This window comes from Podarcis melisellensis, assembly GCF_964234715.1.
Source record: "Podarcis melisellensis genome assembly, chromosome: 9".
NCBI classification, from domain to species: domain Eukaryota; kingdom Metazoa; phylum Chordata; class Lepidosauria; order Squamata; family Lacertidae; genus Podarcis; species Podarcis melisellensis.
In genome coordinates, this window is record NC_138541.1 from 4,380,555 (window position 1) to 4,394,647 (window position 14,093).

Consider the following 14,093-nt stretch of genomic DNA (forward strand, 5'->3'; position numbering starts at 1 on the left):
AATAGGGCTGCCTTCAGATGTCTTCTAAATGTCAGAGAGTTGTTTATTTCCTTGACATCTGGTGGGAGGGCGTTCCACAGGGCGGGCGCCACCACCGAGAAGGCCCTCTGCCTGGTTCCCTGTAACTTCTCTTCTCGCAGGGAGGGAACTGTTTCTGCAATAATCAGAAGGAGATGTCAGAACGTGGATAACTGAACTTAAGATGGGGGGAAACGAGGAACTGAGAGAAATTGGAATTCACAGGTCCTTATCTAAACCCTTAGATGTCCACGGGCTGGCTGTAGAATCTTAAAAAGGGACAGCACTCCACACATGCTCAGAGGCTTTCTCTTTCCTGAGACAGACAGATAGATATAAAGACTGCCAAGTCACAAGGAGAAGGGTTTTGATTGGGAAGACTACCCTGATGTTAAGAGCTTTTTGACCATGGAGGAGACTGGGGAGATGGACTTTTCTTCACTAGAGGTTTTCAAGTAAAGATGGGACAGCTCTCTGTCTAGATCTCCTGCACCAGAAAGCGGTTGGATTGGTCCCAACACTAGGATTCTAGGAAAGGAACGGCATACTTTAACTATGGAACTCTCTCCCACTGGAGACAGGGAAAGCCACCAAACTGGATGGCATTAAAAGAGGTTTGGGACGCGGGTGGCGCTGTGGGTTAAACAACAGAGCCTAGGACTTGCCGATCAGAAGGTCGGCAGTTTGAATCCCCACGACGGGTGAGCTCCCGCTCCTCAGTTCCTGCTCCTGCCAACCTAGCAGTTTGAAAGCATGTCAAAGTGCAAGTAGATAAATAGGTACCGCTCCAGTGGGAAGGTAAACTGGCCACATGACCTGGAAGCTGTACGCTGGCTCCCTTGGCCAATAAAGCGAGATGAGTGCCGGAACCCCAGAGTCGTCCGCGACTGGACCTAACGGTCAGGGGTCCCTTTACCTTTTTAAAAGAGGATTGGACAAATTCATGCAGGAGAGGGCTATCAGTGGCTGGGGCGCACAGTGGCTATGTTCTCCCTTTGCATTTGGAGGCACCAATGCTTCTGTCTGGGAACCACAGGAGGGGAGAGGGCTCTGTGTTCAAATCCTGATTTCAGGCTTCCCACAGGCTGGGAGAACGGGATGTGGGATGAGATGGGCCATTGGCCTGATTCATCAGGCTCTTCCTATGTTCTTATGAAGGGTATGAGTTTCCTGGCCCCTGGCCCAGCTTTTTCGGGGAAGGAAACCCTTAGCGACAACATGGCAGCTTCATGTTCTCCTTCCATCCATGTCTTTGCAAAGGTTACAAGCGCAGAGGCTGTCAGGGAGCAAGCGAGGCTCAGATAGAAGCGCGATAAAGCGCTCCGACGTCTTTCTTCCGGGTGACCTCGATTTCCATAAAACAGCATTTCTGCGATGACAGCAGAATGCCAAGTGGAGGAGCCATTCCACGGCGGGAGTCTTCTGCTCAGGATTAGTTGTACAATTCTGCTTGCCTGTCCAAAGTCACTTTTCAAGTAGTGGGTGTGGTGAGGAGAACAAATGTGAACCCCCAGGTTATTCTGACTTTACCGCATTCATCCCCACCCCTTTAATTCTACCTCAGCTCGTCCAATACAAGCACATTTTTGAAGATCAGAGTCTGAATTACAGGTGAACCGAACAGCCTAAGTAAAGGTAAAAGGTAAAGGACCCCTGGACGGTTAAGTCCAGTCATAGGCGACTATGGGGTTGTGGTGCTCATCTCGCTTTCAGGCCGAGGGAGCTGGCGTTTGTCCACAGACAGCTTTCAAGGTCATGTGGCCAGCAGGACTAACCCGCTTCTGGCACAACAGGATACCGTGATGGAAACCAAGTGCATGGAAACGCCATTCACCTTTCTGCTGCAGTGGTACCTATTTATCTACTTGCGCTGGTGTGCTTTTGAACTGCTAGGTTGGCAGGAGCTGGGACAGAGCAACGGGAGCTCACCCTGTAGCGGGGATTCGAATCACCGACCTTCCAATCAGCAAGCCAAAGAGGCTCAGTGGTTTAGACCACAGCGCCACCTGCGTCCCTGCCTAAGTACCCCCTCACAGTCTCGCTACCCCCCACCGTTCAGTGCAGATTTTATTTTTTATTTTGAAAGAATGCACTGGGCGGGAGAGAACCACTTTTCAGTTGTACGTTGCTCAAGTAAGCATTACTAAGAGTAGTCCCATTTCTGAACCAGTCATAGAATCATAGAATTGTTGAGTTGGAAGGGACCACCAGCGTCATCTAGTCCAGCCCTGTACATTGTGTCAGGTGTGCGTGCAGGAGCCAGGCCCTGTGACCAACAGGACTCTGCAGGACTGGGGCCTTCCTAAGTTTGTTCTGGAGAGGCAAGGTGAGGCCACACAGGTGAGGCCGATTGGTAACTCATTGCACCTGGTGGCAAGAGCGGGAAAGGGATATAAGGTCAGCTCTTTGCCATAAGCTCTTTGCCACAGCAACGCGTTCCCTGCCTTGCTGCGTGTGACTCCTGGCTTCTTGACCCTTGGACCCCTGACTTCATGACTCCTGGCTTCCTGGCCCTCGGACCCTTGACTTCATGACTCCTTACTTCCTGATCCTTGGACCCCTGACTTTGTGACTCCTGGCTTCCTGACCCTCGGACCCTTGGCTTCTTGACTCCCGGCTCTCTGACCCTCAGACTCTTAGCTTTCTGACTCCTGGCTTCTGGACTCCCGTTCCTGCTCCCACCCTGCCATCTTGCCCCTGGTCCCGACGTCCCCAGCTGGGACTTCGATCGCCCGTGAACCGGACCGTGGCACATTGCTGCCTGCAACTGTGGAGGCAGAGCACAGCCATTGTGCCCAAAAACATGTCCAACCCTCGTTTAAAGTCATCTGGGGTGGTGGTCATCACTGCGTCTTGTGGCAGGGAGTTCCATAGTTTAACTATGTGTCAGATTGGGTCAGCCCACTGGGATAAACCTGCTGAGCAAGTTACCCCATCCCTTTCCCAAATGCATCCACAGAAGAGGAAAAGTGGAGTGTGTGCGTGTGTTTTAAGTCTCCCTACATTCACTAAAGACTTTTTGTATTTCTAAAATCCAGCTAATAGGCATCCATTCCTTTGCTGAATGTCAAGGGAGCCTTATCTGGCCTTTCTCACAAAGACCAAAAAACCAGCCGCCTTCTGATATGCAGCAAGGAACTTGGCATCTAATTGGGGAGGGGGGGTGTAAAATCATTATTTGCTTGCGGCATTTAATTAAATATGCAAATTTATGAACGGCTCAAAAATTGCCAGACGAAAAGGCAGCAGGGTGGTGCATTCTGATTTTTTAAAAGTCCTTCCCAAGTTAATTTGGCTGGTTGTTATCTTGGAATCGTGAGGCGCACGGTGGTAACCCATTCACAACCGCGGCTGCAAGGCGCATGGAGCCGTGCATCAGGTCCGCCACCCAACCCGCCTCATTCAGCTCAAGATGCCCAGGTTATCTTGATGGATAGGAAGAGGAGGGGTAATCATTGTACAAGAGGGATGTTGACAAGCTGGAAGGTGTACAGAAGAGGCCAACCAAGAAGATCAGGGGTCTGCAAACCAAGCCTTATGAGAGGAACGGTTGAAGGAGCTGTGTATGTTTAACATGGAAAAGAGGAGACTGAGAAGAGATAATCATAATAATTTATACCCCACCCATCAGGCTGGGTTTCCCCAGCCACTCTGGATGGCTCCCAACAGATTAAATGAAACATCAAACATTAAAAACTTCCCTAAACAGGGCTGCCTTCAGATGTCTTCCAAAAGTCAGGTACAGTGGTACCTCTGGTTGCGAACGGGATCCGTTCCGGAGGCCCGTTCGCAACATGAAAAGAACGCAACCCACAGCAGCGCGTCTGCGCATGCACAGGTTGAGATTCGGCACTGCTGCGCATGCACGTGATGTCATTTTGTACTTCTGCGCATGCGCAAGCGGTGAAACCCGGAAGTAACCCTTTCTGGTACTTCCGGGTCGCCGCAGGACATTACTTGAAAGAGCGTATCATGAAGCAAATGTAGCATGAGGTGTGACTGTAGTTGTTTATTTCCTTTGACATCTGGTGGGAGGGTGTTCCACAGGGTGGGCGCCACTACTGAGAAGACCCTCTTCCTGGTTCCCTGTAAATTCACTTCTCACAATGAGGGAACTGCCAGAAGGCCCTTGGCGCTGGACCTCAGTGTCTGGGCAGAACAATGGAGGTGGAGACGCTCCTTCAGGTATACTGGACCAAGGCCGTTTAGGGCTTTAAAAGTCAGTCCCAACACTTTGAATTGTGCTCAGAAATGTACTGGGATAGGATAGCCATATTCAAATATCTCAAGGGTACCACTGTACAAGAAAGAAGATTCCAGCTGAACATTAGGAAGCACTTCTTGGCAGTAAGAGAGCTGTTCAGCAGTTGAATGGTTGACCTTGGAAGATGGTGGACCTTCCTTCATTGCAGGTTTATAAACAGAGGTGGGATGACCATCCATCAGGGATTTTTTAGCAGTGAGTCTTCCATTGCAGACAGTTGGACTCAGGTTCCTTCCAACTCTGCAATTTTGTGCTTCTGTGAAGGTGGCAGTGAGCTTCATTGGGCAAGGCTTGTTGGACGGCAAGAAGTGGCAGAACTCCGGGGCAGGCACCAATTCACCACCTTCTCATATCTGCCACCTGAGCATTTGACTCATTTTGCCCAATGTTAGAGCTGGTCGCAAGAGGGCTTTCTCTTCCAGTCGAACCGTGTTCACAAGGAAAGGCCTTCTGAGCTCAGCAGCACCTCGTGTGGTGGGCAGAGATGTGGCGCTGCTCACCTGACCCCGGTGTCAATGTAGCATACCTTGATGAAGATAGGGAGGGGCAGCCCACCAGCAAGGTTAGAGCCCCCCAGAGGCATAAATGGGAGCATTGAATTGGTTCTGCTGGTGCATCTACATAGCTCAGACCTCATGACCATCACCCTGTGCTCCCCAGCCCAGCCCTGTACATTTTCCACCCCAAAAGAAACTACCAAAAAAAAAATATCACATGGAATTAATGAATGTGTTTCCATTCAGAACTCATTTGTTTAAATCCTTAACTAAAAGGAATGAAACAAATGGGACTCATTTGCTTAATTTTTCCATTTGTTGTAAAAACAAAATAACTCCTAATTAGTGGACGGGCTGGAACACTCCTTCCATCATTCCATTTTGGCCTTCATCAGAGGCCCATCTCCATGGTATGAACTTTTGTGTGTGCTTTTTACACAGACGGCGCAATTCACAATGCATTCACTTACAGAATACACATTTTGCACAGCCGTTTCTGTGGTCTAAACCACTGAGCCTCTTGGGCTTGCTGATCAGAAGGTTGGCGGTTCAAATCCCCGCAACGGGGTGAGCTGCCATTGCTCTGTCCCAGCTCCTGCCAACCTAGCAGTTCAAAAGCACCTCAAAGTGCAAGTAGATAAATAGGTACCACTCCGGCGGGAAGGTAAACAGCATTTCCATGCGCTGCTCTGGTTCGCCAGAAGCGGCTTAGTCATGCTGGCCACATGACACGGAAGCTGTAGGCCGGCTCCCTCGGCCAATAAATCCAGATGAGTGCTGCAACCCCAGAGTCGGTCGCGACTGGACCTAATGGTCAGGGGTCCCTTTACCTTTTACCCTTTAAAAAGGGAAATGTTGACCGCTATGGGTTAAGGGGTGCTTCCCATGGCACTAGCCCCTGTTGTTCCGAACAGGGGTCAGGGAAGCACGGAGCTCTGCAGGAACACAAAGGGACAGATTTTTGCATGCTGCTAATTCCACCTCCCAAAATAGATGCCAAGAGAAAGCAGAGGCTGAATGTTCTCTCAAGCAAACGGTAAATGCACCACTATTATCCGAGGCTCCACTCTGAGAAGGTCCTTTTATTCGGAGTCTGCAGGATGGGGCTCTGCAAACAACCCTAACCAAACATCTACGGGGGGGGGGGAGTTGGGGGGAGAAAAACCAAACAAACTCCACTCAACAATGCAGAATAGGGAACTATATTTACAAGTCGTTTTCCTAATGACACTGGGAAAAGAAAAACACAGATTAATTTGGCTCGGAGGCGGTGGAAGGCACTGCGGGAAGCCCGCCGTAATAACACAGAGATCATAAAAGGAAAGGGGGGAAACAGCCACCCTCCAACAGTATTAAAGGCTCATAAAGGAATTTGGGCCTCTTTGCACAGAATTTTACATAAGCCGCATGTTGAACAAGGCGGTGGAGTGCCACCAGGGTACATCGGCCAGAGCTAAAATTTCAATTGTACTTAACCGCCCAGAAGGCTAAAGCGGAAAGGATGTTTGGCTGGAATATTGCTGGACTCTATTGTACAGATAGGCCAAACATTTTCAGACATTTTTCTGGAGGTGGGGACAATAGAATCAAATACAGTGGTACCCCGGGTTACAGACGCTTCAGGTTACAGAGTCCACTAACCCAGAAATAGTACCTCGGGTTAAGAACTTTGCTTCAGGACGAGAACAGGAATCGTGCAGCGGCAGCAGGAGGCCCCATTAGCTAAAGTGGTAGTTCAGATTAAGAACAGTTTCAGGTTAAGAACGGACCTCCAGAATGAATTAGGTTCTTAACCCGAGGTACCGCTGTAGTTGTAAAGTTGGAAGGGACCACAAGGGTCATCTAGTCCAACCCCCTGCAATGCAGGAATCTCAGCTAAAGCATCCATGAAGGATGGCCATCCAACCTCTTCTTGAAAACCACAAACAAAGGAGAGTCCATGACCTTTCAAGGTGGTCCTACAGCACCGAACCATTCTTACCATCAGAAAGTTCTTCCTAATGTTCAGTCGGAATCTCCTTTTATGAAATTTGAATCCATTGTTTCAGGTCCTCCCCCCTGGAGCAGGAGAAAATAAGCTTGCTCCATTTCCCCATGTGACAGCCCTTCAGATATTTAAGTCTCCTCTTCTCCCGGCTAAACATACCCAGCTCCTTCAACCGTTCCTCATAAGGCTTGGCTTCTAGATCCTTGATCATCTTGGTTGCCCTCCTCTGCACACCTTCAGCTTATCAATATCCTCCTTAAACTGTGGTGTCCAGAACTGGACGCAGGATTCCAGGATCTGATCAAGGCAGAATAGAGTGGTACGACAACTTCCATTGATTCATCTGATTCTTAAACTGTGGTGCCCAGAATGGGATATGGCATTCCAGGTGTGGTTGGTCTGGCCAAGGCAGAGTAGAGCGGGACTATGACCCACTGTTCCCCCCTACTCCTGTTAAAGGAAGGCTGCTTTGCAGAAGGGGCTCCGCAATTTATTTGGGGGTGACTGCCATGGAGTGATATAAGAAGGGTTTGGCTGCTGGATCTTGCAGGCCAAAGGGAGCCCACCTCCCGTATCCTGTTCTTACAGGGGCGAACCAGAAACCCCCAAACAGGTCCTGAGGACAACAGCCCATTCCCCACTTGTAATTCTCAGCATCTGGGAATAGTGGTAAGAAAACATAGCCATTGTGGCTAGTAGCTTTCGGTAGTTGGTGGTCCTCAGTTCCTCTTGTGATGGAATGGTTTTCCAGGCATGGCAATAAAAAAAATGTGTTTTTGGGTGCCACATGAGATTATGACCCCACAGAAGCATTTTTTCCAGGGGGGGATTGTGGTATGAAATCGCACAAGATCGTGGTGATCATTTTTCTTGTGAGAAAAAAAAACAGGATGCCCTGGGTTTTCCGGGACACTTGCGGGGTATGGTGTTGGGCACTGTGGAGGATATAAAATGGTGGCGTGACTTCTTCCAATGGCATTTGAAAGTGTGAATCAAAGGAGTGGGCTATCTTTAAGGAATGCATCAAAATCTATGTGGAAAAGGTAGAATTTCTGACAGATATTGAGTGAATCCAGAAAATGAGAGTGAAAGGAGAGTAAAGTCAAGACAGAAGAAGAGATTAAAGAAATAATGAAATGCCTTTCAGCTAGTTGGAAAAATAAAGTAGCGTAACAAGAATGGCTGAAATTCAAGCCACTTGGCGGGTGTCCGTGTGGGGTAGGAGTGTAGGTATGTTGATATGTACAGTATAGGTAGGTATTATATAGAGTAATGTAACGTAAGTATGTTTTATGCTATGAAAATAAGGTAGTGTGTTGTGTATATGTATTGTGTAAATGTAAATTTATGTGTTTTATATGTAAATAAAATATTTAAAATAAAAATGAAAGAGTTAATCACAGAAGTTGGGTAGCAACACTATCAGGCAATGAACATAAGGAGTAGAGGAGAAGCTTTAGGTGCTACAAAATATTGTTTATTGCAAGCCCATCCACCCCACCCAGAGCTCCTGCAGTATTCCTACTTTGTTAGAATTGTTTCTTTAAAGATGTGACCTTGGTAAAGGATTTTTTCCTTGAAACATGTTGGGTTCACAATAAACAGTGTTTTGCTGCACCTGGAGTTAATTCCTCTCCCTTTTTTTCACTTGCAGTGGCAGCAACAGAAAAAAGAAAAATCCCGAAGGAGAAAAATAAATGAAGATGCTTGAAGGTTTCTCCTCTGACTGGAGAGACAGGGTGAAATCCCACCCACCCCCAATTTCTCTGCACACACAGAGAGCTCATTCACACACAACTCTATTCCCACCCACCCCCAAATAATCCTCTTTGTTTTTCAAAATTCTGGCCAATCACAACCCAGATTTGGTGAGAAATTAGAATCGTAGAATTGCAGAGTTGGAGGAGACCCCCTGGATAATAATCCAGTTTGACTCCGTGCAATACAGGAATCACAGCTGAAGAATCTCCAATGGATGGGCATTCAACCTCTGTTGATGAGAGAGAGTCCACCAGCTTCCTGGGTCATCTCCACTGTCAAACAGCTTTTACTATCAGGACGTTATTCCTAATATTTAGATGAAATATCCTGTCTTCTGATTCCATTGGTTCCGGTCCTACCAGGAAACAAGCTTCCTCTGTCTTCTGCGACATGTGATGCAGCAGCAAAAAAAAAGTTAATGCAATTGTAGTCTTCAGAAGTTGATTGTCAAGATCAAGGGAAAGAATGGTACCACTCTATTCTGCCTTGGTTGGACCATACCTGGAATATTGTGCCCAGTATTCAGTCCGATATCCAGAAGAATATCAACAATCTGGAAAGTGTGCAACCAAGACGACCAAGGGCCTGGAAACCAAACCTTATGAGGAATGGTTGAGGGATTTGGGGATGTTTTGCTTGGAGAAGAGAAGACTGAGTTGATGTGATGGACATCTTCCAACTATCTGAAGGGCTGTCCAATGGACGGTGAGGCTCCAGAGGGCAGAATCCGGACCAAATGACAAGCAAGGTGATTCTGTCCATGGAATCGGTTTCTAGTTCACTCTCAGCCAGCCGCCTCTCCGGGAACACTGCAAGCCCATTCAAGCTGCGACGATGGCGGATGAGTAATTTCATTCTCTCATCATTACTGGGGATTGATTCGGCAGCATCTGCTGCGGCATATGCCACTTCCTGCAACGCGCTGCCCTTGCTGATGAGGCGACGCAAGTCGAGCGGCAGGCAGCCGAGGCCTCTCAGAGAAGCAGAACCAGTTCCGGAGGGGGGGCGGGTGGGTGGGTGCACCTCTGCTTTGCAATGCCCGCATGCCACACGTCCGCAAATCTGGGTTTCTCATACCAGGTAGATGGGTCTGAGCCCCAAGGTACGCCGCGGCCCATTGGGCCAAAGTGTGGAAGGCACACACGCCAAAATCAAAACCCAGGGAGGAATCAGTTGAGCAGAGTGGAACGCAGTGCTAATTGCGCCACGGAAGATGGTTGTCAGCTGCCGTAATTAGACAGCATTAAAGGAAACGCGAAGGAAGAGTAAATACTCATTGCTTTATTTCCATTTTATCTCTCGCTTTGAATGTAAGCGATCAAAGAGCCTTGCTTGCAAGGAAGTTCTCCGGTTGATAGCTATCTTGCCTCCGGTTCTTTTCCATTGAGTTCTTCCATTCTCCACTCTCTTCTGGTGAGAGCGGGCTTAGGCCGATGTTCCCACGGTGGCCAAGGGTGGCAAACAGCCTCAGGCAACCTAACCCATCCGTGTGGGTTAAACCGGGATCCATTAACTGCTGACAGCATAATAAGCAAGTCAGCATTGCAGAGGTTGGGCTGGATGACCCTTGGGGAACTCATTCCAACTCTACAGCTCCGTGCCGTAGACCTGAGTTGAAAGATGTAGCATCCTTGCTTCGGTGTCATTGCAGGTCTTCAAGCTCCGCTAGTCCTTTAGTCCGCAGAACAACCTACAAAGGGAGGTAAGACGAACCAGTAGGTTGTTTTATGGCAGAGTGTCAAACCAAGGTCATGGTTGCCCAATGGTAGATCACATGTTGCTCCCACTCACAAGGTCCCAGGTGCGAAACCTGTAATATCCCACATCTCCACCCAAAGACACCCCAGGGAGTCGCCACCATCTGACACAGAAATATTGGGATAAAATGGACCGGCGGACTGTTTCGGATGCTCAGATGCTTTAGAAACCCCTGGTCCAAGACCAACAGCTGAGAGGCTGCCCCAAACTGAATCCCATTAACCTCCACGGGGGTCACCAAACAGGACTTAAACTGTTTTCTGTGTCAGTTTCCAGGGACATGTCTGTGATCCAGGCTGTCAGTCACCGCTATTTCCGAAGCCACCGCTAATGGGACGAGGGCGTCCAGGCATAAGTCTTCCACGACTTGCATCCACTTCCTGACAAGATATTTATCTGGCTTCTGTTGCTATAGCAACCAAACACCGAGTCATAAATACTCGCATACGGCCCCGCTGTCAGGTGCACTTGGCCCAGTTTTGCAGAAGGGAGGGAAAGGAAGTGTTTAAGGACCTCACGTCAAATTCGGAAAACACTCCGATGGAATCTGATGGTGTCTGTCCTGGTTTGGAATCAACTGATGCCATCGCAGGAAACGAACATCTCCCTGCAGGGAGATATTCCCCTGTGTCAGGAAAGGCACAAATAAGCCATTCGCCCATGTGACCGCAGCTTGGAAGGCACCTGGCTTAGCTTCACAAAGCTCCCTGAATTAATTTGGAAATCTCAGACCTGTACCTGAAAGCAGTTCTCTTAATTACTGAGGGAACTCAATGGAGTTTTAAGCTTGTTTTGGAATAGACCAGTGATTCCCAAAGTGGGCAGTGCTACCCCTTGGTGGGGGGAATATCTAGGCAGGGGGGCACTAAGAAGCAAGAGGGAGGCAAGGGAGTTCTGAAGGATGCTTCTCAGCCAAAGGAGCACACATGGCAGATACGAACTCTTTATTGTCAAAGATAACACCAGTTTTAGGGGCACAGGTGGCACTATGGGTTAAACCACAGAGCCTAGGACTTGCTGATCAGAAGGTCGGCAGTTTGAATCCTCACGACGGGGTGAGCTCCCTGCTCCTGCCCACCTAGCAGTTCAAAAGCATGTCAAAGTGCAAGTAGAAAAATAGGTACCTCTCCGGCGGGAAGGTAAATGGCGTTTCCGTGCGCTGCTCTGGTTCACCAGAAGCGGCTTAGTCATGCTGGCCACATGACCTGGAAGCTGAATGCTGGCTCCCTCAGCCAATAAAGTGAGATGAGCACTGCAACCCCAGAGTCGGCCATGACTGGACCTAACGGTCAGGGGTCCCTTTTGTTGTTGTTGTTTAGCCGTGTCCGCCTCTTCATGACCCCATGGACCAGAGCACGCCAGGCACTCCTGTCTTCCACTGCCTCCCGCAGTTTGGTCAAACTCATGCTGGTTGCTTCGAGAACACTGTCCAACCATCTCATCCTCTGTCGTCCCCTTCTCCTTGTGCCTTTCCCAACATCAGGGTCTTTTCCAGGGTGTCTTTCTCTTCTCGTGAGGTGACCAAAGTCTTGGAGCCTCAGCTTCAGGACCTGTCCTTCCAGTGAGCATTCAGGGCTGATTTCCTTAAGGATGGATAGGTTTGATCTTCTTGCAGTCCATGGGACTCTCAAGAGTCTCCTCCAGCACCAGAATTCAAAAGCATCAATTCTTCGGCGATCAGCCTTCTTGATGGTCCAGCTCTCACTTCCATACATCACTACTGGGAAAACCAACGCTTGAACTATCTGGACCTTTGTCAGCAAGGTGGTGTCTCTGCTTTTTAAGATGCTGTCTTTACCTTTAACACCAGTTTATGAACCTTCCCCTAACAGGCTGTGCCATGTAGCCAAAGGAAGCTGCCTCTGCCCTTCCCACTTGAATTCTCTTATGGTTCTAGGAAGAAGTGGTGCGGGAGATGATGGGGAAGCAGCTGGCCCTTCACTTGCCTGACTGTTATGTACTAAGCTTCGATGCTAGAACAATAGGCAAGTAGGATCGTAGAATGCAGCAACTGATTGGCTTGCAGGGAAAGACCAATCAGGCTCCAGGAAAAGGTTAATCAGCCTATTAGGCTGGTAGGATCGTAGAATGCAGCAACTGATTGGCCTGCAGGAAAAGACCAATCAGGCTCCAGGAGGGAAGCAGAATCAGCCAATCAGACGGGACTCATGGTGTAAATAATGTATATAAAAGCCTGAGGTTTGGGGGGCAATTCAGTGGCTGTTTTACAAGCCGCAATAAAGAGCATGAAATCACTACAGGACCCCGAGTATATTTCCCTGACCTGCTTCTTCCTTCTCTTCCTCTGAAGCTTCCCCGCCTCTGATTCTTGCCCCCCGGCTGGTTCAGGTCCCCACAAATGCCTGCTCCCCACTCTCGAGTCACACTCCAGCCCCGCTTCCCTCATCAGTGGCCTCCCAGTCCCTGACATGGGTACCGGAGGTGTAAATGACTCTCCAACTTTGAAAAGCTGGTGTTGCTGGATGAAATTCACTAGTTTTAGGTGTTTTTTTGTTTTTTTTAAATGATATTTATTAGAAGTTTCAAAAATTACAGAAAAAAGAAAAGAAGAAAACAACAAAAAATTTAACGAAGCATACATAACAATACATAAAAAGAACATAAAAACCAATACAATAACAATAAAAAAACACACATCCAATATTCCATATCTTTATCTTTCATTTACTTGTTTCATCGACCTCCTCACACTTCCCTTTTTGTATTCTAGTTTAGTTATTTGTTTCAGCAAATTCTTTCCATCTTTCTCAATTTTTATTGAGTAAATTGTCTTAACAGTCTAACCTATTAATTAGCTCAGCAAATCCTTTCCATCTTTCACTATATTCTGTCATTCAATTTACCTTAATTTATTTTAACCTTATCTTACCTTAAAATACCTTAAAGCTTAAAACTTAATATTTATGTGTACATAATTCCTTATATCATTTCTACTAAAGCCAAATATTTTCATTCCAACATTTTTCCTAATGCTCATTAAATTTACACTAATTCCCAAAATAATTTTTTTAAACATTTTCTTCCAATCTTTCTCCAACGTCTCTTCTTCCTGGTCTCGGGTTATGTCAGTCCTTACTGTCCAAATTCACTAGTTTTGTTGGACTCACTGAACTGAATCGTTCCCACTGGATTTTGAACAAATGTGAAATAAATTGCTACTATTTTGAATTCTATTCTGCTATTATTTTCTTCCTTAGTGGATCGTGCAAACTGCTTTTTCGAAAAAGGCTTTTTATATATATATTTTTAAAAAGATATTTATTGCAATTTTCAAACAATACAACAAACCTCACACTCAAAGCCAAAATAAAAAAGGACTAAAATAAAAGGAAAAACAAAAACACCATCACAATCAATCAATTAATCAAAAACAGAAAAATACAGCAAAAAACATAGAAAACAAAAAACAGAATAAACCTAAAAAAAGACAAAAAATCATATATATCCAGTTTCCATTATTTTCATATCCTTCTTTCCTGACTTCCTCACATCTCCTTTTTCTGTGTTCCCTTTTTACACCATCATATTCAGCAATACCTAACCTTTTTTTTTCCAGATCTTCTTCTATATTGTACCTTTCATCTATTATGTCTCCAATCCCCCCCCCCCCGAAAAAGGCTTTTTATAGAGTAGGGGGCATTGGGGATGAGTTTATGGGACCATGGGGGCAGTGGCCCCAGAAAAGATTCCTGCACTGCAGAGGGCTGGACTAGATGACCTCTGGGTCTCTTCCAACTCTACGATTCTATGAGTTGGGGAACCACTGAGATAGACATTTGAATGATTT

General features: G+C 47.2%; 1 long non-coding RNA gene across 1 annotated transcript; it reads right to left on the reverse strand.

Annotated features, from left to right (window-relative positions):
- Positions 1-9,787: 9,787 nt before the first annotated feature.
- LOC309377841 lies at positions 9,788-12,780 on the reverse strand. The gene is made up of 2 exons (XR_014171718.1): positions 12,084-12,780; positions 9,788-10,910 (listed from the first exon to the last, which is right to left on the reverse strand). It is a non-coding gene; the product is annotated as an uncharacterized lncRNA (long non-coding RNA).
- Positions 12,781-14,093: the final 1,313 nt, after the last annotated feature.